The sequence below is a fragment of the Frieseomelitta varia genome, unplaced genomic scaffold (assembly GCF_011392965.1).
Source record: "Frieseomelitta varia isolate USP_RPSP 00005682 unplaced genomic scaffold, Fvar_1.2 scaffold_576, whole genome shotgun sequence".
NCBI classification, from domain to species: Eukaryota; Metazoa; Arthropoda; class Insecta; order Hymenoptera; family Apidae; genus Frieseomelitta; species Frieseomelitta varia.
The window spans coordinates 279,983-305,866 of record NW_025110341.1 but is presented as its reverse complement, the minus strand read 5'-3'; the positions used below and the strand labels follow the sequence as shown (position 1 = coordinate 305,866).

Sequence of the window (25,884 nt, the reverse complement as noted above, 5' to 3'; positions counted from 1 at the left end):
CCCCGGTGACAACCCCGATCCTGCTAGCCGCGTTTCCGATCGACGAGTTCCCAGATTTCCCGCCGGCCTCGTTGCTGCCTCTGCCGCTTCCGCTTCCGCTGCTTCCACCACCGCTGCTTCCGCCTCTGCATGCTAGCTCCAGGACATCGCCCAGCACCTCTGACAATTTCCCCGGCACCTTGACGAAGGTGTCCAAGACCACTTGTCGAAAATAAAGGACGTCGGGGTCCTTCAAGGACCCTTTCTACTCTTCCTTTCTTTCCTGTCCTTTTCTATTGTCTTCTTCTTCTTCTTCTTTTTCTTTCTTTTGTCTTCGCGTGCTCGCGATAAAGGTCACGATAATTCCGACTGACGTTGCTTGATCCTCGTTCTCGAGGCTTTCACGGGAGGAGTCGATCGAGTTAAGGTCAGCCGACAGTCGACGTTCAACCTGGACTAACGTGAACGTAGCTGGTAAGACCACACCGCGGCGATAAAATTTCACGCGAGCCTCGTTTTCTCCCGCGTTCGCACCAGGAAATCAGCGTGTAGACGTACACGGTGACGATATGTTTCACGAAAGGAAGCTCGACAACTGAGAGAAAGGAAAAAAATCTCTGAAACTCCGCGCGAATGTATTTTATAGTTCAGGTGGTAAATTATTTTTTTTTCTTTAGGACTGCACAATTGAGACAACTGTTACAATATATATCACTGTACTATAATTACAAGACGTGGCCGCGGAGTGTGGAAGAGAAACGGAGAATTGTATCATGCGATACTCTGTAGCTGATTCACCCGGTCACGTGATCAGAGAAAGTGATTCTAAAGATGAGAACAATCTTCTGAAGAAATCGTGAAAATCTTTTTACATTACGTATCGTGAACAGTTCAAGACCGTGTAGGTTACAGAAAAAATTATTTTTTTGTAGTCTACATTATGATTGTAAAAATCAAAGAGAAATTTACGTTCCAACAATATCGCACGACAATTTTTAAGATATTAACCGAAAGATATATTTTCAATCGTTCCCCAGTGTCATCTTTTATGTATAAATTGCAGTTGAAATCGATTTTAGTAAAACGAAAGATAGAAACGTGGTCTGGTTGGCACAGCTGGTGTCGCCCAATTTTCAAGCTGGTGAATCGACGACGTGACTGTAATGTCGTGTAATTTTCACGATGGTAATGGCGGGACGTAAGTTTCAGTGGTTAGTAATCGATAAAACACAAGTTTCACATTTTTTACCTTTCCTTTTCTGATTTCCCCAGTTGTCAAACTTTTCTCGTAAGAAGGAAATATCGAGACAGAGTGGGATTGTTTGCTCCGTTTTGTTCCGATGGGTGAAACACACGACGATATCTCGAGAGAGTATCTCGAGACAAGATTCGAACGTTTCGATGGCAACGTACGAGATCTCCCGGGAAAAGCAGCATCGATATTGTCGACGAGTTCAAGAACTATCGCGGGAAGCCTCTCTCTCGATGGAGTCGTTCGATACGATTTCGTGGAATGAAAGGGCTCTGTACAAACGAACGTTGAAGTTTCTTCCGGATTTCTGTCTGCTATTTGAAGCAACTGACTTCCTCGTCGAATCGAAACAACCTCGCGCGATTCTACTCTTTGATGCGTTTAGCGGGGGAATTTGCTCGAGTTTGCCTGACGATTTTTCTTCGACGAATCGTGTTGAAATTCTATGACAGATCGCAGACACGAAGCAATCTCGAGTGTTTCTCGGTTAATCAGTTAATCTTTCTTCGACAAGATTGAAAACGTACGAGCTTTCAAATATAAGTACAGCGACTTCCCTTCCACGCGAGGACTATTTCGTTGGATGATATTTAATCTATTCGAATTTCAATTTAGACAAAACTGTTCCAAGATCTTCGAGTGAAACTGGTAAAATATTCAGTGTCACATTTGGACACACTCGTGCGAATGATACTTATTATCACCGAGACTTTATACTGGAATCGTTTCGTCTGTCAACTGAACTTTATTATTTAATATCTTGGTTATGAAAGAAAAACCAGGGATTTTCTTAATGTTTCTCTCGATATTATTCCTTCTCGCATCTAGATGATATTACAGAAACGAGAAGAAGTACACGCTGGAACTCTTGTTATAAAAAAAAAATCTGAATTTTTCCAACGTGCTGCCACGATCAGCAATCTCGGTTTAAGAAAGAAAATGCTGAAGAATAGACAACTCGTCACTTGTAAACGACATTTCCCATCGATTTCCCTGTGAAATCAAGATTCCGATACTTTAACAGCCGTTTTCGCTAAACACGAGGGATGAAACTCAATTCGAAAAGTTGGCGCAACAGCTCGCCTCCACCTTCGGTTGTTATTAGTCTGACGCGACAAACTCTGAAGGACAGACTCCGGTGGAAAAAAAAAAAAGAATTCGAAAACAAGATGGAAACTACCTGGGACGAAGGTCGAGCCAAAGTTTTCACGGAGAAATTCGCTCTTTTTCCCCTCTCTCGCGCGAGAACTTGACGGCAAGTTATCTTAATTAGCTACACGTACTTCAAAGTGTTGCTAGATAAAGCTACGTGTTCACTGGAGAGTAAAACTCCTTACCACTATGAGCTCTCAAGAGTATTTCCCGCAAATGGATACTGTTCTGAGAGTTACTGTCCGAGGGTATCGCTCAACTGTCTGAGAGCAAACGGACACAATATTATACTTCTCTCAGAGAGTTGTTCTCAGAATTCGAAACGGTTTTGAAATCCTGAGAATACTTTCGTGCGAACAGAACAATGAATAATAAAAAACGTGTGGTCAAAAAGTGAAATTGTCGAACTAACGTCTTTTAATTTAAATTATTATAATATTAAATTATTACAATAATTATATTATATAATAATATATAATTAAATATTTTATGATAATTAAATAATTTAAATTATTATTTAATTTAAATTATATAATTACATAATAATTTAAATATTATATATAAATGTTATTACAAATATAAATATTACATATTATATAATATTTAATTATGTAATAATTTAAATATTATATATAAATATTATTACACATAAATATAAATATTATAAATATTATATAATATTAAATCATATTAAATATTATATAATAATTTAAATTATTGAACTCTTCTTTTTATGTTGATTTTTATTTTTTCTTATGGGCAACTATGAGGCACACATTTTTTGCTCTCCATGACAGCGATATCACACTCGTGTTTCGAATTAAATTACACTACAGTGAGTAGGACCAGAGACAATGAACTCTCAAATGGACATTTCAAATGGACATCATGGATAGTAAGCTCTCGGAGAGTGAAAATTTTCAAAGCTGCTTTCAAAGGGACACAACGCTTGAGAGTAACTCTCGCGAGAAATTGTCGAATAGACGTAAGGCTTCAACGCAACGAGGACGAACATGTACAGATTCATGTTGTTTCGACGCGAAGATAACACTAGCCCCTGTTATTATCGATCTTCGGCAGCTGGCTTGCTTCGCAAGATGAGCATTCAGCCCGACACGCGAGAGAACCTCTAAATCTTCCTGGCTGGCAACCTTGAACACGCAGCTTCTTTCACTACAGAGGTTTTTCAAACGATGCTGCTCGGGCAGGATTAAATTAGCTTTCTATCAAGGATTTTCCAGGCGGCACTGGATACGCCAGTGTGTCCCATTTCCTTCTCCAGTTTCGATTTCCCTTTTTCATGCAGTGGCTTGTGAAACTGGTAGACCTCCGTCATCAGCGAGTGTATTGTACGCGCGTTTGTACGAGATCGTTTCATTAAAAATTCATTAACATCAGGATGAGACACGTGATCGTCGTGATTAAGTTTACAAACGTATATAGAAATTGTGAAATATATCTAATAAAAATACGTACGTACGTGTTACACGGAGATTGAAAGAATATTGTACACATTAAAGACCAACACTGCGACATTTAATTTTTGTTCAATCAACTTATATTACCAAATTCAATATTTTAGTAGCGCGGGATTATGCGAGGAAATATCAGGAATTTGGCATCTCAATATCTTTTCATCGTCACATCTTCGTCAACTTCAGTTTCTAGATTCTACAATTTCATGAAATTTATCGCTGACATTTTTAAATTACTACTCACGTTGTGCATTAATTTTTAACTTAACGTATGCTCGCAAAAATTCTTTTACATTCTACGCTAAAACCATTACCCACTTTTCTGAATTTCAATATAGGCAATAAATGTTAAATTGTAAAGATTTTTTTATTCAATTATTATTTATCGGTACGTTATAACGTTAATTACACAATATATATATTTTATGTATATTATATATAATATATATTTTATGTATATTATATATATTATATATAATATATATTTTATATATATTATATGTATATTTTCTCCATTAATTTCTTTTTCAAGAAGATCGAATACATCTTTCGATTAAACTTTTATAACAAATGAAACGAACTATTAAAACTAATCTGTACAAAAGTCGTTTCTTCAATATTAAAAACCTGAACGACTTTGTCTTCTAAATCCATTTCCAAATTGATTTCAAATTGCACCAACATAATCACGGACTGTCGTATCTCGTCGCAATGCTAATCGAATTTCGAAGCTGTTTCGTACAACGCACACGACACGTTCGACAAAACTTTCCCATGGTGTTTTCGTGCATCGCTCGCAAATAGAGAAGACAAACTAGAAAATACTCCTTCTCCAAATAACTCTTTCTCTCTCTTTGTCAGCATTCTCTTTTTCTCTTTCTCTCTGTTTATTCGAGCCTCGTAGCAGGAACTTTTTAATGGAAGAATAAGAATATCCTTTGACGTGTCCAGGTTAAACTCAAAGCTGATGAATTTGCTGGGAAACGTGGAGAAATGACGAGACGATACTTTAAAGTTGCCCAGGGTTAAAACAGGATTCTCCAGTTGCAAACAAAATTCCTTAACACTAGAACTACTGAGGACTAAAGTACAAAAATTGAGTCAAAGAAATTAGAGTGCGAGGAAAAGATTTATACTACAAACTTTTTTTATTCGTATATTTTATACAAAAATCATTCGAATCTCTCTAAAAAAAAACAAAAAACGCAACATTATACAGGGCCAAAAATCACTTCCTACTGAATCACAACCACGCACAAATTTGAAAATTGCTCTGTTCAACGTTTGAAAGAAATAATTTTTTTTAAAAATAATGAAAAAAATCACGTTTGAACTTAATTTAATTTAAAATCAATAAAATTAATTTTTTCTTATATTTAGATGTTTTATTAAAAAAAAATTGGTGATTTATTAAAAGAATATTATAGAATATTCAGAATATTACATTTAGAATATTAAAAGAATAGGTTTTATTAAAAGAATATTATAGAATATTCAGAATATTATATTTAGAATATTAAAAGAATAGGTGGTTTATTAAAAGAATATTATAGAATATTCAGAATATTATATTTAGAATATTAAAAGAATAGATGGTTTATTAAAAGAATATTATAGAATATTCAGAATATTATATTTAGAATATTAAAGGAATAGGTTTTATTAAAAGAATATTATAGAATATTCAGAATATTATAGAATATTAAAAGAGTAGGTGGTTTATTAAAAGAATATTATAGAATATTCAGAATATTATATTTAGAATATTAAAAGAATATTATAGAATATTAAAAGAATAGGTTTTATTAAAAGAATATTATAGAGTATTCAGAATATTATAGAATATTAAAAGAATAGGTTTTATTAAAAAAATATTATAGAATATTAAAAAGATAGGTTTTATTAAAAGAAACTTTTGGCCCACCAGGTAAGTCTAGTTAAGCGAAATTACTCTAGAAAATTGTTCATTCTGACCGCTTTGGTAGTTCTAGTGTTAATTACCCTAAGCGAAGAACGGAGCTGAGTAACTTGCTGAGTAACGTTCTCCTTTTGTCCATCGATATCGATTCCGACAGCAGAAACCGTTTTAATGGTGTGTTTTTCATCGCCAAGGGAACGTAGAACAAACTGACGATAGGTGAACTCTTTTCTTTCTTTAGATTTTGCACGCGAATAACGAGTATCTCCCTTGGCGGTTAATGGCGAAAGAAACGAGTGGTCGAAACGACGGTTGAATGTGGAATGAAGGTGATTCTTTTCCCGAGTAGTCGAGATCGATGATATTTCCTCGCATCGAGAGGTCTCTTCGGGAATAATATCCTTAAGAGAGGAGAGAATTTTCTGATGGAAGAGAACGGAAGAGATTTATAAACCTGTACAAGTTTTAAGAGAAGATGAATTTCATCAGCTCGGGAAGAGTTTAAACTGTAATTATTACGAAGTTTATTGAAGTTTGTAGTGTGTTGGAGGTATCATAATATATAATATATCAACGAACAAAAGTCGTTGTTTGCAAGTTTACGTTTGTCATTTAAAACAAATGCGACAAAGAAGTACATTTAACTTCGCGCAACGTGAATTTACGAACAATAATATATCCACCACTTATGTTAATTTTCTACCGCGTAAAAATTTTTACCTCGTCGTTTCCCTGAAATTTTATTACTCCTGAATTTCGCTTTCTCGCATCTCCCATGTTTTTCAAATGCCCGTTCTGTTTCAAGCACGTTGCATTTCGTCGCGATCCAATTGTAAAAGCAAATTAAATTTTAATTCAATCGAACGATTACACAGTAATTCAATGAAACTGAAAGAACCGAGTTACGAATTACAATATAATGAAACACGATTGATGAAGTAACTGTAATTCCGCGCAACTCTGATAAGAGTTTCTAACAAGATATTCAATTTTAATGTAGATAACATCTACGTGATATCTTGCAGGTAAAATTACAACAATTTGTCTGTTGTCTGTTGACTGATCGTGAAAAGAGAAGTTTCCAATATTTTAGAAATTAATACTAACGAACACCGCCAGCGAAATGAAACTATGCAAATTTTCGAATTCACGAGTTCTTATTAACAGTAGTTGGCGATGTTTCACAAGTTTGAGATACTTCAACGAGAAATCGTAGAAAACGTAGTTCACCGTCTAATCGGTAAACATCACCTCTATTATCTATCGCTGTATAAACTTTCTAACGATATTTCCGTAATTTCAGTCGAAAGAAACTTGCGAATATTTCTAATAACTTCCCCCACCGCGCTCAACTTATAATTGCGCCTTATTAAATTTACTAGCTTTACACTCGTTAATTCCGTTATTTTTGTCGCTATAAATCATAAGACACTATAAGACACCGCCGCGGTTTAGTCTCGTCAAGTTTTATTCAACTTTGCGACTAGCAAGCGGCTCGAGAACGAAGAATGTGGCAAAAGCACAGTGGAAAATCTCGAACGAGAAAAGGGAACCTCTTTCGATACCATTCTGCGATTTCCCCGATATAGACTCAAAGACCTCGACCTCCGTCGATTGCTGCTTGCAAAATTGATCAGGCGAAACTCAGCTTCGCGCGCTCGAGTTTTGGTGCTTCGCCCTTTCCGAACGGGACAATGCACGAAATTAACACGTAAATATAATAAATTTTACCTCGTTCCATCGATGATTTCTCTAAAACATATAACGGTAACTTGTTCAAAATATCGTCGATAAACGTTAGGGGCATAATACAACTCGCAAGTGGAAAATTGGAAGAATTTTTAACGTTTTAATCAACTGTGTAGGATCTTTGTTACGAATTTATTTCTGTCTAAAACGAATTACTTCGAGAGACAGGCTATGACAAACATCTACGTTGAGGTAAGATGGAAAATTCGTTTTCGTTAATGAATAACAAATAAGACAGTTAAATAAAGTTACTGCAGCACGAAATACGACGATTTTTTTATGTCTTGGAAAATTATACGAAACGTTACTTATTATCATCCGACACTGTTTTGTAATAAAAAGTTTACAGTCAATCGTCATGCTCGTGTCTTTCTTTTAGTATTGCGCAAGTAAACGCTGAAAAATCAAAAAGACACTGTTCACCGAATGAAAAGGATTAATTAATCGAAAGAAATAAATACTAAAGTGTACCAAAGTATTTCAACGTGACAAAAATAACATAATAATCATCTACATCTTGAAAAATTATACAAGACGAATATGGTTTCCCTTGTTTTCACTAGTAAATCTTATTTATTGGGCGACAAATCAAAATTATACATGCGATACGTATTATAAAATATCGAACGATATGTGCACAATCGAGCTCAAGAGTTCTCAGGGTACTTTTTACTTTTAATAACCATCTCAAGTATAAATATTCATCTCAAGTGCAACTGTGTACTTTATGACATAATTGTATAACACTTTACTATTTCTTTGTTGTACAAAGATCATATCATCTGCTTGATTTTTACAATTTTGAAATGAATGTACTATCCCAACTTGTCCCAAGACTTTTGACCTGGAATGCACACGCGCGAGTGAAATGACCTAAACGCGAGTAAGAGTATCAATGGGTCTAAAGAGAAATGTTCAACGACAAATCGTTGAATCGTTCTCCCGCGTGAGGACGAGAGTAAAGAGCGGACCACCTGCTCAGAATCGATATTTACCCTAATTGTTGGCCTTGTTCTATCGGTTTCCCCTAGCGAAGTCACCCTCTCGCACCTGTGGACGAGTGTTCCTTGACAATCACAGGCAGCCTCTTGGACCGAGAGATCAATGTTCGTGGTCTCAATACCAGACGTTTCCCAAAATGGGAGAAGCAATCGTTAGAGAGCAGAAATGTAAACGAACAATGGTAAACGGTGATTAATTGCTCAGGGAAGAGTTCAATTTGCGATTAATCCGTTAATTACTCCTGCACAAATCGCGATGCTGCTTTCCTTTGGATACCATAATAATGTCCATCGAAGAATATCCAATATCTTAACGGCAGATAGCGTGGAGGAAGTCTGAATCAGAATTTCGAATTTCGTGGCTAACTTCAGTACAATTGGAATTTAATTCTCGACTAATCGATGAATCAACCTGTTAATAGGAAGGAACTCGTTGCCCAAGTTCCTTGTCCAAGGACTTGATGTACAAATCAATCACTCGTACATAATAATTTCTTCATCTTTATCGTTTTATGTTTCAGCTCAATTCGTATCAGCTAATATCGATCTGAAGAAGCTTTCAATTTGAGGAACATTTAGTTCGGTGACACAGGTTGAGCGGCCTAATTATCTCCCTTGATACGAGTCACACACTGCTGCTTTTCGTTCCATCGGAGTGGCACAATAAATATGTGTAATACATACGGTGCTCTTTTTTTTTTTTTTTACAGCGTCGAGCAATAACGTTCGACGAGTCTCGAGTGAAAAGAAAAAAAAAAAACGGTGCAAACAATCCCGTTTGACGGAAAACTCGATCCGAGTTAGAATTTCAACCAATTGCCGCACGAAATAAAAATAGTCGATTGCGAATTTCACCTGTATCTCTCTCTCTCTCTCTTTCGCGAGCGAACGCCGTCAGTTCCCTTTGACCCGGCCCTCCGGCTGCCAGAGCAGAGATCACAATTAATTCAACGCGTCGAGCGAGTAGCAACGTCCATCGAGCGTTACATTGTATAATTACGACGCATTCTGTTCGAATCGAACGTCGTCGAAAGATTCGTCGTTTCAGTAACAGCCGTTGATTCGATTTCGACACCTCTGCCCAGAGAAACGCCCCTTCACACACACACTCACGCGTGCGCGCGAAAAAAGAAATAAGAAACAATTACGAAATCAAGAGAAAGATCCATCGATATAAGGAGTACGTCTGACCATACGCGCGCACACACACACACACATGCACACGCAACAAAAAACGATTACGAAATCAACAGAAAAAAGAGAGAGAGAGAGAGAGAGAGAGAGAGAGAGATCGATGATAAACCTCTCGACAAAGAGACGCGAATCCTACTTAAAACGTGGATCAAAGGACATACGCACACACACGCACACACACGCAATAAAAAATCAATAGGAAAAGAGAAAGATATCAATGATAAACCTTTTAAGAAAAGAAACGCGAATCGTACATAAAACGCGGATGAAAGAGGCTCCGTCTGACCAACCGTCTACTCGTACTACTTCGTGAGTAGTCGCCCCTGGAGAATACGAACGGGAAGTTCACCGATCGAAATCGCGCGATCGAACAATAAGCTACTATTGACAAACAGTTTACCGGGCGTCAGCTGGACTCGATATCAACCGGTGGAACAGTGGCCGGGGACCTTCTTCTATCGGGCGGAAAGCATGTCCTCTCCCTCGTGCGCTCGTCTCGTTCACCACGTACTACTGCCTTTAGTATCCCCCGACGATTATTATTATTTCTATATCTGTCCGGCACTCTGTACCGGCTGCTTCTACGCGCGATTACTAAACGTTCTTTCGAAATATCGTATACAGCCCGTATACGACGGAGAGTAGCCAGCGGACTCGGCTGGCGTACTGGTCTGTCTGGCTGCGACTAAACTACACTCTCGCTCGTGTACGCGCTCCCTACGCCAGGGATCGTGTGCCACCAGAAAACGGCGATTCGTGGATCGTAGCTGGAGCCAGGGGGTGGTGGTGATGGTGGTGGTGGTGGTGGCGGTCGAGTATGGCTGGTAGGGTGAAGTCGAGCGCTCATCGACGAGCAAGACAGAGAAAGGGTTTCTCCGACGGTAGACAAGGACAAGGCTAACGGGGCGATGTACAAGTGTTCGCTAACCAGCGACATTGTGTGCGTTCTCGCGGTGTACGTGTATAATGGGCGAGCCGGGGGAGCGAGAATCGGACGAAGAAGGACAGAGAACGAGTATGCGTGCGCCGCAACAGGTTACTCTCCCCTTCGATACGCTCCTGGATATCCTCCTCCACCCTTTTTCTCCCTCTCCTCAACGCCGTCGGCGGCGTCTTTTCTTCGACCTTCTCCCCTCACGCATCCACGAGGTGTATCCTTCTTTCTGTCATCCTTTTCTTTTGCCTCCATCCACCAGTTCTCCACTCGTCTCGATCCCCTTCAAATTTCACCCTTAATATCTCCTGTCCTCTTTCAACCCTCTCTCTTTCTCTCTATGTCCGACTTCCCTTATTTGAGATTATACGTATCCCTAAAGTCGTTCTCTACGCTTTCGTCTACGTTTATTCAGTTACACGGTTTCTCTCGCCTTTTAACCTAGTTTCCTTTATATAATCCCGCGTGTACTTCAACCTTCGGAAAGGTTGGAAATTTTGACGAACACCGGCGTGTAACGATTGGTTTGTTTGACCTTTAAAGATGGTGAAGATCGAGTCAAATTTTTCGAGCTCATGGATATATTTCAACTGGCGTTACAATTGAGTGTATTGTTAGATGATATTCGAACACAACGCGTGCGAAGCGCATAAAATATTCAAAGTACTTTAAGAACAAATCCTATAACAAATCTTATAATGTGAATTATTCGAACTGTAATACTTCTTGCAATATTTGACTATTATTATATAACTTTACGTCTCCCTTTCCAAATTTCTCCTCTCTCACGTCCTTTTTCAACTTTTCGTCTCTCTCGCGTCTTTGAAGTTACATTTTCATTCTCTTCCGTCAAAAATTGCGACCTCTGCTCTCAATCTTGGATCTCTCAATTTATTCCTTCATTTCACCAAAATTTCGCTTACAAGACAAAGAGACTATCAGTTGGTTGTTATTCTAATCTACTCTAACTTGAGGTCTGATAAATAAATGTTTCGATTTTTATCTAATAGTGTATTAGATAAAATACAAGCAACAAGCAGAGAAAATAAGATTTTTAAAAGGACTTTAAAAGATTTTAAAAATAAAATTTTTAAATTTATGAAATTTTCAGGTTACATGACGTTATAGAGATATAAGTACTGATTTTGCTTTGATAAAATCGAAGATACGTACATATGTTCGAGAGACAACGAGAGAGAGAGAGAGAGAGAGAGAGAGAGAGAGAGATAAACTTTGATTTTCTATTAAATACGTGTCGATCGAACGAAGATAATAAATTTGACGAGAATCTGCATGAGCATCTATTGCTTAGCTGTTGATGAAAGCCTTTTGATGTAACTAACTTCGTAATCCAATCTCCCGATTGATCATTACGCTTAATTCACATCTGAATTTTCCTACCAACGTCTCAACTTCCATCGTCGAAGACTTATCTTCGTGATGCTCTGTGACCTTTACGAATGCTTGTCAGTCTGTGTAACTTGCTTGAAACATAAATGTAGACGTTGGTCATTTGCAAGACCGGTTTATACGGATCACTGTGTAAGATCCGAGCAACAATCGTACCCCCGATAATCTCATATTTGAGGTGTGTATCGAGCTTAACATGTATATATTTAACTCTGCTCCTCTCCACTTCACTTCTTCATCATATTTTATTTTCCAAGACATTTTTTCCTTTTTACAACGCTTTATATACGAAAGGTTATAAAAACTATATCAAGATAAGATCAAAGTGTATTCATTCAATTTAACATCCGTTTTGAGTCGTATAGATTGGAGAAGAAGATCGAAGTACAAAATCTGTATCACGAAGAGATTGAAATCTCTTGATCATGTGGATGATCTACAGAAAAATACGTAATAAATAAATACGCTCTTGCTAAAAGAATTTTAAAATTCTTGCGTTTTTAATGAAGTCTCGGTATTTGACGCAGATGATGAATTTTAAATTGTAAAAACTTTTTGATGGTATTGTGAATACACTATTATATCAATTATGCAATGTATACTTTCTTTATCTTGTTAGCTATCAAATTAAACGAATTATTATGTTGGAAAACAATCGAAATAAATATAACATATTTATGCAAAGAGTCCTCTACCCATTTTTAGTTATCTTTTGATGTATATGAAACGTATTTAAACGTGTAAAAATATCTAAAAGTTACTAATAGTGATCCATATAATCTGTATTTAATAAACGAAATAAATCTCAACGTCATTTCTATTTCTACAGTTAACGACAAATACATTAAAGGAGAATAAACATTTATCTATGTATTTTGCAAAATTTCTAAAAGTGCATCGTTGTAAAATTGATCATACCGACATTTTCAAAGTCACGAGAATCAAATCGTTCGTTCGTTTTCCTAAATTTACCATCGATTATTAATATTTAGCCTGCTGAATGTTTCATAATTCATCACGCATTACTGCGCGCCCAATGTACATTTAATCACGCGCTTATGTTCATTAATTTCATCGGCGGTATACGTTATCCCGAAAATAACGAGAGTTTAATTGCCATCCGTTGCGACGCGAAATCATCAAAAATATAATAGCACGGTTCTCGTTAATACACGCGTATTACCATTCGATGCAATCATTTTCGCGTAATACCCTAATAACGAATTTCTCTCGTTTAACAATTTTTTTTTTTTTTTTTTTACGAAGTTTTCAGCTTTGAAGTAGGTAGCTTTAATGCTTTCGATTGCCATTTTTGAAATTTCACAGTGCAACACCGAGAGAGGGTCGAGCGCCATAAATTTCACATCTTGGATATCATCGTACTTAACACGTAATTATTAATATTTATTTTTTTACAAGAAAAAAAAAATACTTTTCTACATATATTTTTTTACAAAACACGTGCGTTTCGCAACTGCTATTGAAAATGCAAGAAATTTCGAGACTAAATAAGTAACTGATTTCTAAATTGTTTATTTCTAAGTTACAACGTAATTGAATTACTGTGTTATTGAAGTACGATGCAATGAAATTCAATTGACACAAATGCGAATAATATATTAATATTATAATATTATCCAATATATTATTCTTCAGAGTCAGATTTTACTCAATAACATGCACACATCTTTGTCTACGTAGTCCCACGTAAATTTTTCTCTCACTGAATATTTTGTTATATAATAATCAAATATCATCATCGCATTCATTTAATATTTATTTCCATCTTACTGTATCAAAGAGAAATCAACAACAAACATTAGATATTTAGACCCTCCCGTCAAGTTAATTACACACGAAATATTCCAATAAATAACCATAGATACTAAAAAAGAAGAGAAAAAAAACTCACGAGCTTCCCTGGCAAATCAATTTCCTCTCGACCAATGTCACCGACGATGCTCCGGGCTGCTTTGAGAGACAAGAAGCCGAGCACATTGAACGAGCTTGAATATATATGAACGCACAAGCGTTCCCTCGTGATTTTTAATCTTCACGAGGAAAATTTCATTTCGAAGGAGAAAGATAGAAAGAGAGAGAGAGAGAGAGAGAGAGGGGAGGATCTGTCGCAAGGTCAAGGGACCGAGACTTCACGATCGTCCTTCTCCTGTTCAAGGTTGCGTTCTCCTCTCATCTCGTCTCCGCCTTTTCTCGTTTACAACGATGGATAAAGTTATTAAATCTCGCGGGAAATTACAGAGAGAGAGAGAGAGAGAGCCAACTCGAAAATTTCCCCCGCAGGAGTTATTACCAACTTCGCGAACCACTTATCGCTGGGGACGATGAGTTTAAACGATTTTTCAAGCAACACCACCGGCAACTCATAAACTCGACACGACTACTGTGTTCCACTCGGTCGAGAACAGCTCTTGGCGACGCGCTCTCTCTCTCTCTCTCTCTCTCTTCGCGTAATTTTATAATCGGCCTCCGCGCGTCACATCGTTTCACTCGGGACTGTGTTGTTTAAAACGAGGTCCAGAACGATTGCGATACGGCGATCAAGGGGAATTATGCGAGAAGCATTCCAATTTGGTTTCATATTCTCTCTAAATTTCAATTTTTACTTCCCGACCTAAATTCCTATTGGAAACGATTTTTACTTTGATCTTCATCGGTCCTTCATCTTGATTTTTAATTATTTGTGTGTTATACTAATGACTGTCGTAGCGAATCGGCAGTGAAAGTGGGCTGTTTGAGTATAGAATTGAAATTGAGCAAGATATAATAACAATACGTTGTTTGAATATAATGTGTTATAATGATAGAATGGTTTTTCTTTCTTATTATCATGACGTGTCTGTGGAAATATTGAATGAAATTTGCAGAATCCTGAAAAATATTCAAAGTAGAATATATTCATGTTATAATATTTAGTTGGATGAAACGAATTTTTCTTAGATTCTATTTCCTAAAAAAATAAAAAACCGCAATGATTATTATACGCTAGAATAATTTACAATAATAATTCTAACTTCTTATTAATATAATACTACATCTATTTGCATTTCTTTCTTCTAAAGAGAACGAAATATGCAAAACTTCTGTAAATTGTACATTGAACATTTACACATTACACGAATGTAAATTGATACATTCATATAAATTTGTACATTACATGCAAATTTAGATTACATACGCGCGTAGCCTATCTTACGTCCCGCAACAAAGAAACTTATTAAAATTCAAGTTTTCTGAACTTTTTATAAGACAAATCTCTTTGACCTTTTTAGCTCTTCGTTCTCCTCTCTTATATATTTTTCCATGCACTCATTCGTCTCGACATTTCACCTAGCACTTAATATGCATATGTCATCCCTTAATCCCAGCCACTCGTACTTGATATTTATTTGTTTCAAGAAAATTCAAATGACTTTCCACCAACCTAGTTACAACCTAGTTATTAAAATTATCAAGGAAATTGGATAAAAATTTGATTAAAAAGCCCTGTGACAAAATTTATGGACAATGAATAACTATCAACAATGTCGCATAATTAGTTCAAAGTTGTGTTACTAAGAGAGACTTTATGATCCTCTTAAAACGAAAGTAGAGGAAGGTGATAGCTAAGAAATTCGAACGAAGTTGAATTCCTATGTCCTTCAACGTGATTGATTTTCACCCCTGAAATGGAAAGAAAAAGAAAAGAATAGGAAACACGGAAATTTTACGCAACGAGCGCATAAAGAACGAGATTTAACAAAGAAATGACTTTCTGTTATGATTACTCTCATACGAAGCGTAAAAATTGTTTGACCGAAGTCGTCCAGTTTCACTGAACGCTTTCATCGAAAGATCTTGTTTTATCTCACAACGTGAGACTCGTTCTAGAGAAGATAAACACCGTTGCGAAAAAATTCAGAGCTCTGTTCGCGACAAAGACAAAAATATCTGAAACTACATGAAAATTTAATATCAGAATTAGAAACCCGCGACGATGCAATGTTGTCAATATTTTACATATCAAAATTAATTTAATTTCTAACAAACGAATTTAATTGTTACTAATTAAAGTTATTAACCGGCAATAATTTCTAATATTTTTATTTCACTAGAATTTAATTACTATTATTGGTTAATGGCTTCTAATTATCGACTAACTTAAAAAATTGATAATAATGTTTATATATAATATTAATATAATATAATAATATAATAATTAATATAATATTAATATATATAATATATAATATTAATATATATAATAAAATAATACAATATTAATAATATTATTATGTAAATAGTTAATAATGTTTATTATTACATTATATGTAATTATTATGTAAATTGTTAATAATGCCTTTAACGTGCTTTCGATCGTTCGAAAAGTTTTCTGTTCTAACAAATAATCGTATCAAACGTGTTTGGAAAAATGTTCCAGAGTCAGTTTCAATTTCGAAATTATAGCAAGTTATCACAAAGAGATCTTTCTCAGAAAAGACGCACCGCGTATCCGGCGAACCTTTTCGACTGATAACTTTTTAATCCCCCTTCGGATCTTCATTTGGATTTTCTAAAATCACCAAGCTTCATCGAGTGGAATTTCATTGAGTTTTCCTCGTTCGATCGACTCACGGTCACGATATTTTTCCCAGATTTTTCACGGTTCGAATCGAAAGATTCCCAGCTCTAGGGAAAAGGATTTCTTTCGATCGATTCGATGAAGAGGGGGAAAAAGGAAAAATGAAAAAAATTGGCTCGCGTTTCTCGAACGAATTGTTTCATTTCCGGGTACAACAATGTGTTTCACGGCTCACGCGTGGTATGTCGCGTCTCGATTCTCTCGCTTCTGCATTATAGATCGTAGTGTTGCGTTGAACTTGCTCGTTGGATAGAATTTTAAACGAGAAACTTCCGTCACCTGGTCCGTACCGTAATCTACATTTTCAACTTCGTTGACCGTGAGTGTAAAACCGGAAGGAGGAGGAATAAAAGTGGGCGGAGGAGGGAAGCAAAGCGTTTTGAGATCGATCGGTAGAGAACTGTCAGGGACGCCAAATAGATTTACACAGAAAAAAAAATTCATCCTACAGGATTCTACTATTACGAGACTTCGAAATTTTGGCAATCGAAAATTCTGAGAATCTAAAATTCTACGACTTTAAAATTTTGGTAGTCTAAAATTTTGAAAATCTAACCTTCTGCGATTCTAAAATGTTGATATTCTAAAATTCTAAAATTTTAAATTTCTGAGATTCTAAAATTTTGGTAATCTAAAAGTCTATAATTCTAAAGTTCTGAGTTCCTGAAATTTTGGTATTCAGAAAATTTTAAAATCTGAAATTTTAGAAAAATCTGAAATTTTTAAAATCTGCGATTCTGAAATTTTAACATTCTAATTTTAAATTCTCAGAATTTATTCTATTCTGATCCTAAAGCTCTGAGATTCTGAAATTTTGGCATTCTAAAATTCTCCGGATCTAAAATTCTGCGACTCCACCGAATCTGAGACTCTAAAGTCTCGAGATTCTAAAATAATAATCCTAAAGTCTCGAGATTCTAAAATAAGATTTTTAAACTTTAGACTGTAAAATTCTAAAATTTCGAGATTTCGAAGTTCCGACGTTCTAAAATTCTGAGAATTTCAAATTCCATAGCTCTGTAACTCCATAACTTTATGATCTTAGCTCTCTTAATACTTCTACGAGCAATTAATTCAATCTTTCACCTGATTCCGCGGCGATTGATTCCGAAAAAAAAAAACACTTACATAACTAATGAAAAGAAAAATCTACTTTATCTTTTATCGGTTCATTTCTTGATAAACGACCGTGTTGCACGCGTGTTATGCATTGTCATTCCGGGTCAACCTCTTTTACGTAAACTGGGAAATTTCATTAGTTTTAAGAGAACGAACGATAGTTTTTAATCGATACTGGTCTAACGCTTATTAAGGAAATGTCGTTTATTCTTGTAACTAGAATAGGTTGATTTTGATCGATGACTCTTTCCATTGACGATGAAGATAAGTTTAATTACAATTAGTTTAATAGTTTCTTTCTCCTTCACAGACCCCATCAGTGTGAAATGCTCTCGGCAATAGTGATTTTATTCAATCAACTTTTACACGGAATATTAAAATTATTTCATAATATATGTTTATACATTAATAAATATAATTATTATATATTAATATATGTTTATCAATTTCCTGTAAAAGAATGATCTTATTTGTTTCGTCAAACAACGATAATTCTTCTTATTTCTCTTTTCGACAAAAGTTGGTTTAATTTTATTCAACTTTCTTCTTTTATACAGAATATAAAAATATATTCGTCGCGTCGTGTTTCATTAAATAACGACAGTTTTTCTTCTCCTCTATTCAGTAAATCTCTCGTATATATGTATCCCTCTTCCCGCGACATATTATATTTATAGAAAGTACAAGAAACTTTTATTTGCTGGACAACAATAGTCCTTCTTTTTATTACAAAACTCTAATCTAATTTTATACTCGATATTTTACCTCGCAGGAAGTCAAAATCGATTCGCAATGCATATTTATAACGTCCGCGAGATTCACTTTGTTTGTTCGTTCTTCTCTATTGTCGCTCGTTTGTCTCGTAAAAATACGTAACTCGATTTTGTCGCAGCGGAATTCATCATGGAAAAACGCACGAGGAAATGGCTTTGTTTGTCGCGGCGGTAGCTGACGAAAGTGAACGTTCGCGAAAGTTCGTATTCAATGATCCATCCAGGGACGACCTGACGATCTGACGATCGTCAGAGAAGTGGATACAAAACGCGTCATCCGGGAGACAAGTTCACCACAGAAATTTCTCTCGACTTTACAACGGTTCTTTTTCAACCGGTTCTTCCTCGACATTTCCGCTCGAAAACGTTTGAGGCCACGGCTCGCGCGCTTTGTCATCGAGATGTTTGTTAGGAGGAGCAACTAGTGGTGTTAGGAGCGCGTCTATATTGAAAAGGGAGTCGAGTACGTGTTTGGAAAAGAAAATTGTAAATGAAGTATCCTCTTTTTTCTGCGATGAAAAGGGACGCGCTTCGATCTTTGGATTGAAAAGGAAAATAGCAAAACCTTTTGGTGAATTCATTGACAAAATCATTCGCAGCAAACACGTACTTTTATATCTGTGTCATTTTTATATTTTATATCTATCTTTACATCTTACATCTGTGTTTTTTTAATTAATATCTGATTAATAGTGTCGTTCAATTATATTGCTATCGACCTTGATTGTGGTCAATTGGTCAAACCTAACGTTTAATCGTAATACGATTTTCATTATTTGCATATTTTTTGACTATCTATTTTTCGTGATACGATCGTATGTATTTATACTTATACATCGTTTTATGATGATTATTTGCATTTTATTACTATCATTTATGCATCATGATAGTACCGTTACGATGATGATTAAGTACAGCACACTCTACAATCTATTCACGTACAATATTAAATTTGTATACAGTGGCAGCCAAAAGACAGTGTAACGAGCAAAATGCTGACAAGAAAAATGAATATATGCCCGAAATATTTTTATAAATATTATAATATTATCCATATAAATATAAGTTAGACAAGTTGTGTTAAGTAATTTACATTACAAATTATACAAATTATATTATACAATATTATAATATTATATATAATATAATTAATTATTATTATATAAATATATAATAATAATATTATATTAATTATATATAATATTATGATATTAATATATATATAATATATATAAAAATAATATATATAATAATATAATATATATAAATATATATATAAAAATAATATATAATTAATATAATATTATTATTATATATATTATTATATAAATATAATTTTGTACGTTCCAGAATATTTTTATTTACACACACGTATCAAACATCGGTCATAAACTTTCTCTCATCCGCCATCAACTGTGTTCCCTGTGTGCTTCATTTATTTAACACGCGCGTTTTGTATTTCTCATTTAACTTTCTACCCTTCCAATTATTTAGTACACGATCCGTGAAGGTCTATCGCGTTGTTTTTCTGCCGATTAAGAAAAAGCACCGGGTCCAATTAAAATGCAAATTCCCGGAATCTGGCTGCTGACAAGGATCAACTAATTCCTCGTTAACGGCAGCGGCAGCTTCCGTGAAACATTAACCTGATTATGAGGCGAAATTCATCGAACAAATAGCGAGTTACAAAACCGTGCATTTAATTTATTCCTTCCGCGTGTAATCGTCATTTCTCCATGATGTCTGGTAATTATAACGTCTCTAATATCCTTCACCTTTGCAGCTATGCTACAAAAGAACATATTACATAACGTGTATTATAACATATTTTTTTAAGCAAAGATCGAACGAAATATATAAACGTTCAATAGACGAGAGCAAGCGGGAAAATTTGGCACAACTATACGTTGGTCGAATTGTCATATTTCACTTTCTACCCGTTCTTCGCTAAATTAATTAATGATTTCATTGAACGTTGATTATCGAACGAAAACACAAATCGTGAAAACTTGATCAAATTGGACATTTAATTTATTTCCAGTGTTGTTGAACGAGACGAGTATGATGGCCTATGACGATATCACAGTGTTGAAGTAACTGTTGACACTGAAATATCGACGCTTTGATTATCTTTTCCAGACGAAAGACTTCGTTCACCTGTGTAAAAATTTGAAATGCCAATAGACATACAAATTTGTTTCAAAGAATGTATAACACTTTAATAATATTCATTGTATTTGATGTTCTCATAAAATTCGATTCAATTGGAAATTCTCGAACTAAACAATTTAATTTTAAATTATTGTAGTTCTCAATGGTCCCCACGTACTTTTATATCTGTGTCATTATAACCCCCCCCTCCCCCCCACCCCACCGATATCAATTAAGAGTTAAACGAAAGCTCAATTTTGAAATGTATATAAGATGGGCCAAAGGTTTGTTCCCATTTATTTATTTTTTAATAAAACATCAATTAAATTGAATTTATTTTTTAATAAAACATCAATTAAATTGAATTTAAGTTCAAAATTCATTTTTTCATTATGTTTTAAACATTATTGTTGATCGTTATGTATAATAAAAAAATTGCAGATCTATTTTCGTAGGAAGTGATTTTTGGCCTATCCTATATTTGAAACATTCTCTGTCCTCGGTTTCTTTTTACGAAAAATAACGAAATTTTCTATTTCTACGCGTCAACTCGGAAATCCGCTAATCACTTCTGTCAGTTTGCGAAACGGGGAACGTAGAAAACCATAAACAAATTATACGATCCGAATCGTACGGCGATAAAAAAAAAAAAAAAATGTTATGCTCGATGAAACCACGCGTACGTGATACGCTTTCGCTCCCGGTTCTTTATTAATAACTTGAAAATGTGGCAATTTCCAACGATGCAAATTCCGACGCGCGACACGTCCTTTCTTTCTTCTCAAATATGATAAAATATTCCGTAAACACGACTACACTGCTCGACACAGTGTTGGTCGAAATTCGAATTACAATCGACAGTAAACCTGAAATCCATTTCGCGACATCGACGTTGTCGCGAATTGAAAGGAAAATAAAAAAAGAAATTGAATTAACATAGAGCGAGAGGTCTGGAATTCAATATTCTTCCTCCATTTCCTTTTGTGTTTCGTTAAAAGGCAATATCGAGAGTCTATCGCGCGATATCCGTGATAATACAAATTTTCATTAAACGCGGAATATCGATACACCTCGCAGTTCCGCGTGAAAGTCGCCAATTAGAATTAATATAGAAGAAGGTAGGGATGTATCGCGGTATATCGGGAATCTGCAGTTCGATATTTGCAATGTCCTTGATTAAACTTTTTTTCAAGCATTTGTCGCTGTCTCTTTTTTCCTTGTTTCTTTCGTTAGAAGACAACGTTGGCAGTCGAGCTATCGGTTGAGGCAGGGGTAATAAAAAAATGCCATTGAACAGAATCAGTTCCAGAAGGTTGAAAATTAGGGAAAGGAAATTGCATTTTGGGGGGTAATAAAAATTTGAAAAGAGCAGAGTTCCTTTTTTCAACTTTCGCAGTCAATCTATTTGTCACGCAGTGATTAATCTTTTTCTTTATCAAGAACAATTCATCCTTCTGTGGTCATTATCTAATAAATGATCAGTTCAAATATTTACTACAAACTAACAATAGACTTTAACGAAGTTGCTTTGTCATTTCACAAAAATTCTCCTTTTTTCTTCCCTGTTTTTCGTTAAAAGACAATATCGATAGGCCATCGTTAAAACATATTTCAATTTCTCAGCGAAATAAACAATTGGACCGGCTCCCAAAAGAGAAAGAGAGAGACAGAGAGAGAGAGAGAGAGAAAGAGAGAGAAGAACATATCACAGCATAAAAATCTAAAATCCAATATTTCCATTGGGAAATTCCTTTTTCGGGACTTTGTCTTTTCCATTCTGTAAATTTTCCGTTCTTTTCCTATTACGTTGAAAGGCAATGTCGAGAGTCGAACTGTCGCGTGCATCGGAAATAATAAAAACTCAGAGATCTCTTGGAGCAAGGCGGCAAAGAAAAAAAAAAAAAAAAAAAAAAGAAAGGAAGGAAAAAAAAGGAAGACGTGTCTCGCCTTTTCGCGATTCATACATTGCTGTGAGTACGCGATGCACCGATACACGATATCCATCGTTGTAGAGAGCTGTATCGATCCACATTCCATACTCTGTGTATTCCCGGTTCGAACTGGGGAGTTTCTGTATCTGTGCGCGTACAGGTAAAGACGATAAGGGAGATTACGAATTTCGTGCAAATTATAGGCACGAGCCGCGCGAATATTAAATCCATGGGAAAACATAGAACGACAGGCGACAATATTTTTGTCTCGCGTTCATCCTTCTGCAGCTTTTTACGACGATCGATACTTATTAGTGAACTTTATTAACACTGTTCGCGTGACTTTGGTTGCCCGAATATCAATAATAAATATATCTACTGAAGTAGAATCATGCAGAACGGGTTTGTGTTACATTTTGGTCCAAGTTGAATTAACAATATAATTAGTATTGTTCCATAGTTTCTGTAAATCGTTTCAGTGCAGAAAGATGGCAAATATCTTGCCAGAAGTCGATAATGTAAATAGAAAAAGGAATACTTTAAATATTTGAAACTTGAAATATCCGCACTCTAGTCATAAATCATGCACGAGCGACAGGCTTTAATTTATAGCACAAAATTTCTGCCAACTGAACGCGATATAGCGGCGCAGTTTAATAAATTTTCGCAAGAAGTTTTAGCGTCGAGTTGATTGACGGATAAACTGTTCCTCTGTTTTTTTGTCGCCCCGGAAACACGAGTTTCCTCACTTTAAACGCCTGTAAATTCTCATTTGATCGATCGTCCGAGGAGAAACTTCGTTTTCTCCGCTATAAGGAGAATAATTTTTTGTTCGAACTCCACGAGAAAATTAGTTGATCCTCGTTTAACGAGCAATCGAAGCTGTTAGCCGCGACTTGGATTCTTAAACGATCGTTATACTTTTATTATTAATTTCTGTTTTCAAAATGTTCGAATATTTGGTTCGATTATGAAAGTATTAATTTAATTTTTAAGCTGGAGAACATGAAGAGAATTTGAATTTAAATATGTAATGCGTCTCTGACCAAAAATAAATTACAGTGTACTTGAAAATTTGTTCTGACAAGGGAACATACCGAACCCGGAATCGCCGATTTGGCATGAATCTAGTTTTCAAAAAAATATTTCCAAAAACTATTCTCAAGGTGGGGGAACGAAACATATTCTGATAAATATCCTGGAAATTATCGAAGTTTTTGTGTAAATTGATGAAATTAGTATTTCTTAAACGACGAATTTAATGGTGTATTCCAGTTTGCAAAAAAATCTTTTGTTCAAACAATATATTGGTCAATAGTTTAGGAATAACAACCATGAATAAAATCACAAACAGAGGCTGTGAAGTGCGAATTTTTCAACTAATATTTTAAAAATTAGAACACGAAGTTTCATAGGATGATAAATCTATCTTTCTTATCTCGACGGTACCAGCAATTTATAAAAAAGACCTCTATGGTAGATTTTGTTATCTATGTAATAAATGATAAAAAGGGCATTAATATTATTGGTATATGATACTAGTCTGCTTTACCTACAACTAACGAACAAGTTTCCTGTACGGGTTTATCGATTACTTGAAATCCTTACCGACTGGCTCGTCGGTATCACAGACGAGGTATATGAATAGACCTGGCATAGAATGTATTCTCTTGGCCCACAGGGGGCCACAAGATCTCCTTATTTTCGTATCAAATCTAGTTTCACACGATAATATATGTATCTTTCTTGAATGTACCAACAATTCATAGAAAAGACCCTTATGGTAGATTTTGTTATCAATAAATGATAAAAAAGGAAGTAATATTATCGGTATACGATACAAACAGTCTGCTTTACCTACATCTAACAAACCAGTTTCGAATCGATTCAGGCAAGTTTTATAAGGCAGCACCACCCACTACTAGTGATGAAAATTATACCTCGTATGACAGAAAATTTCATCCCCCGCTTGTGATTTCATGGATTTGTATTTTATCCACAGAACGTTGGAAATAAATGTTCAAGAATTCTTTAAATGCTAAAAAAATTATAAATTATCGAAATTTCTATTACTAGAGATAATTTTATTACAAATTTTCACGATCATTGATACCGTACGAATATATAATTGAAGCATTTGCGATGTTCTTTCCAATTAAACTCTTCTGAATTTATTTAACAATGAAACTACACGTTAACGAGCTGACACGTGGAGAACTGACATGTTTACAGCAACCGGTCCAATACTCGTGGCAGTTATTAATGAGTAATCATTTTCGACGGATGAACTCCGTATACGTTATAATGGAACAAATTTTTATCCTTTACGAATTTTATAAATACGTATTCATGCTATAAAATAACCGTTTTTATTTCTTTATTGTTATTTTACAGAAATATAGTCTTGCATTGTAGTTTAATAATTATAATCCTCTGCGAATATTTTTTTTAAATCAATGTCACTGAATTAAATATTTGTTCATGAATTTTTTAGTGTTTATTGCATATAAAAGCGAGATAATCATCAATTTAGTAACGTCCACTGTTTTTTTTCAGAAATCGTTGAATGAAACATCTAGAACTATTTAATTTTGTCAGAGGTATTTTTTAAATAAAAAACGTAATAATAAAAAAGTTGATTAATTACAAAGAAATTAATTAATTATAATAAAAATAAATCAACAGGAATTATTAAAAATATTCTATAAATTATAAAAGTTTAGGATGTTCATAAACTCCGCCTAAAATTTTATGAATAAATTTCATCAATGCAGAAAATCTTCATCGCCATCAAACATATCAAACAATGATAGAATCAACATTAGAATTACCCTAGATACCTTTGATCTTTACAGAACGCGTAGAGCAAGGTATCGAACTATTATATCTCATGCTGGCAACCCTTTCCTTCAAATTAATCGTCGACTGTTGTTAGATAATTATCAAAGCACATAGTCTAATTGATAACAGATACTAATAGGATTTTGAACAGTTATGGTACTATGTAACGAATCATTATTATCGAATGGATATACTAATAATTCCCAATCAAGATAGAATTCAACCAATCAACTTATTACAATATATGTTATATTTTTAATATATATTATAATATATATTATAATAATTATTTAATATATATTATAATATATATTATTATAATATATTAATATATATTATAATATAAAATATTACTTATTATAACTA

General features: G+C 34.8%; 1 protein-coding gene and 1 long non-coding RNA gene across 5 annotated transcripts in view; both read right to left on the bottom strand.

The window, feature by feature from the left end:
- LOC122534085 (synaptotagmin-5) overlaps positions 1-25,884 on the bottom strand; it is a 133,398-nt gene that overhangs the window by 64,023 nt on the left and 43,491 nt on the right. The window lies entirely within an intron of this gene.
- On the bottom strand, positions 306-10,435 carry LOC122534087. The gene is made up of 2 exons (XR_006307829.1): positions 10,121-10,435; positions 306-435 (listed from the first exon to the last, which is right to left on the bottom strand). It is a non-coding gene; the product is annotated as an uncharacterized LOC122534087 (long non-coding RNA).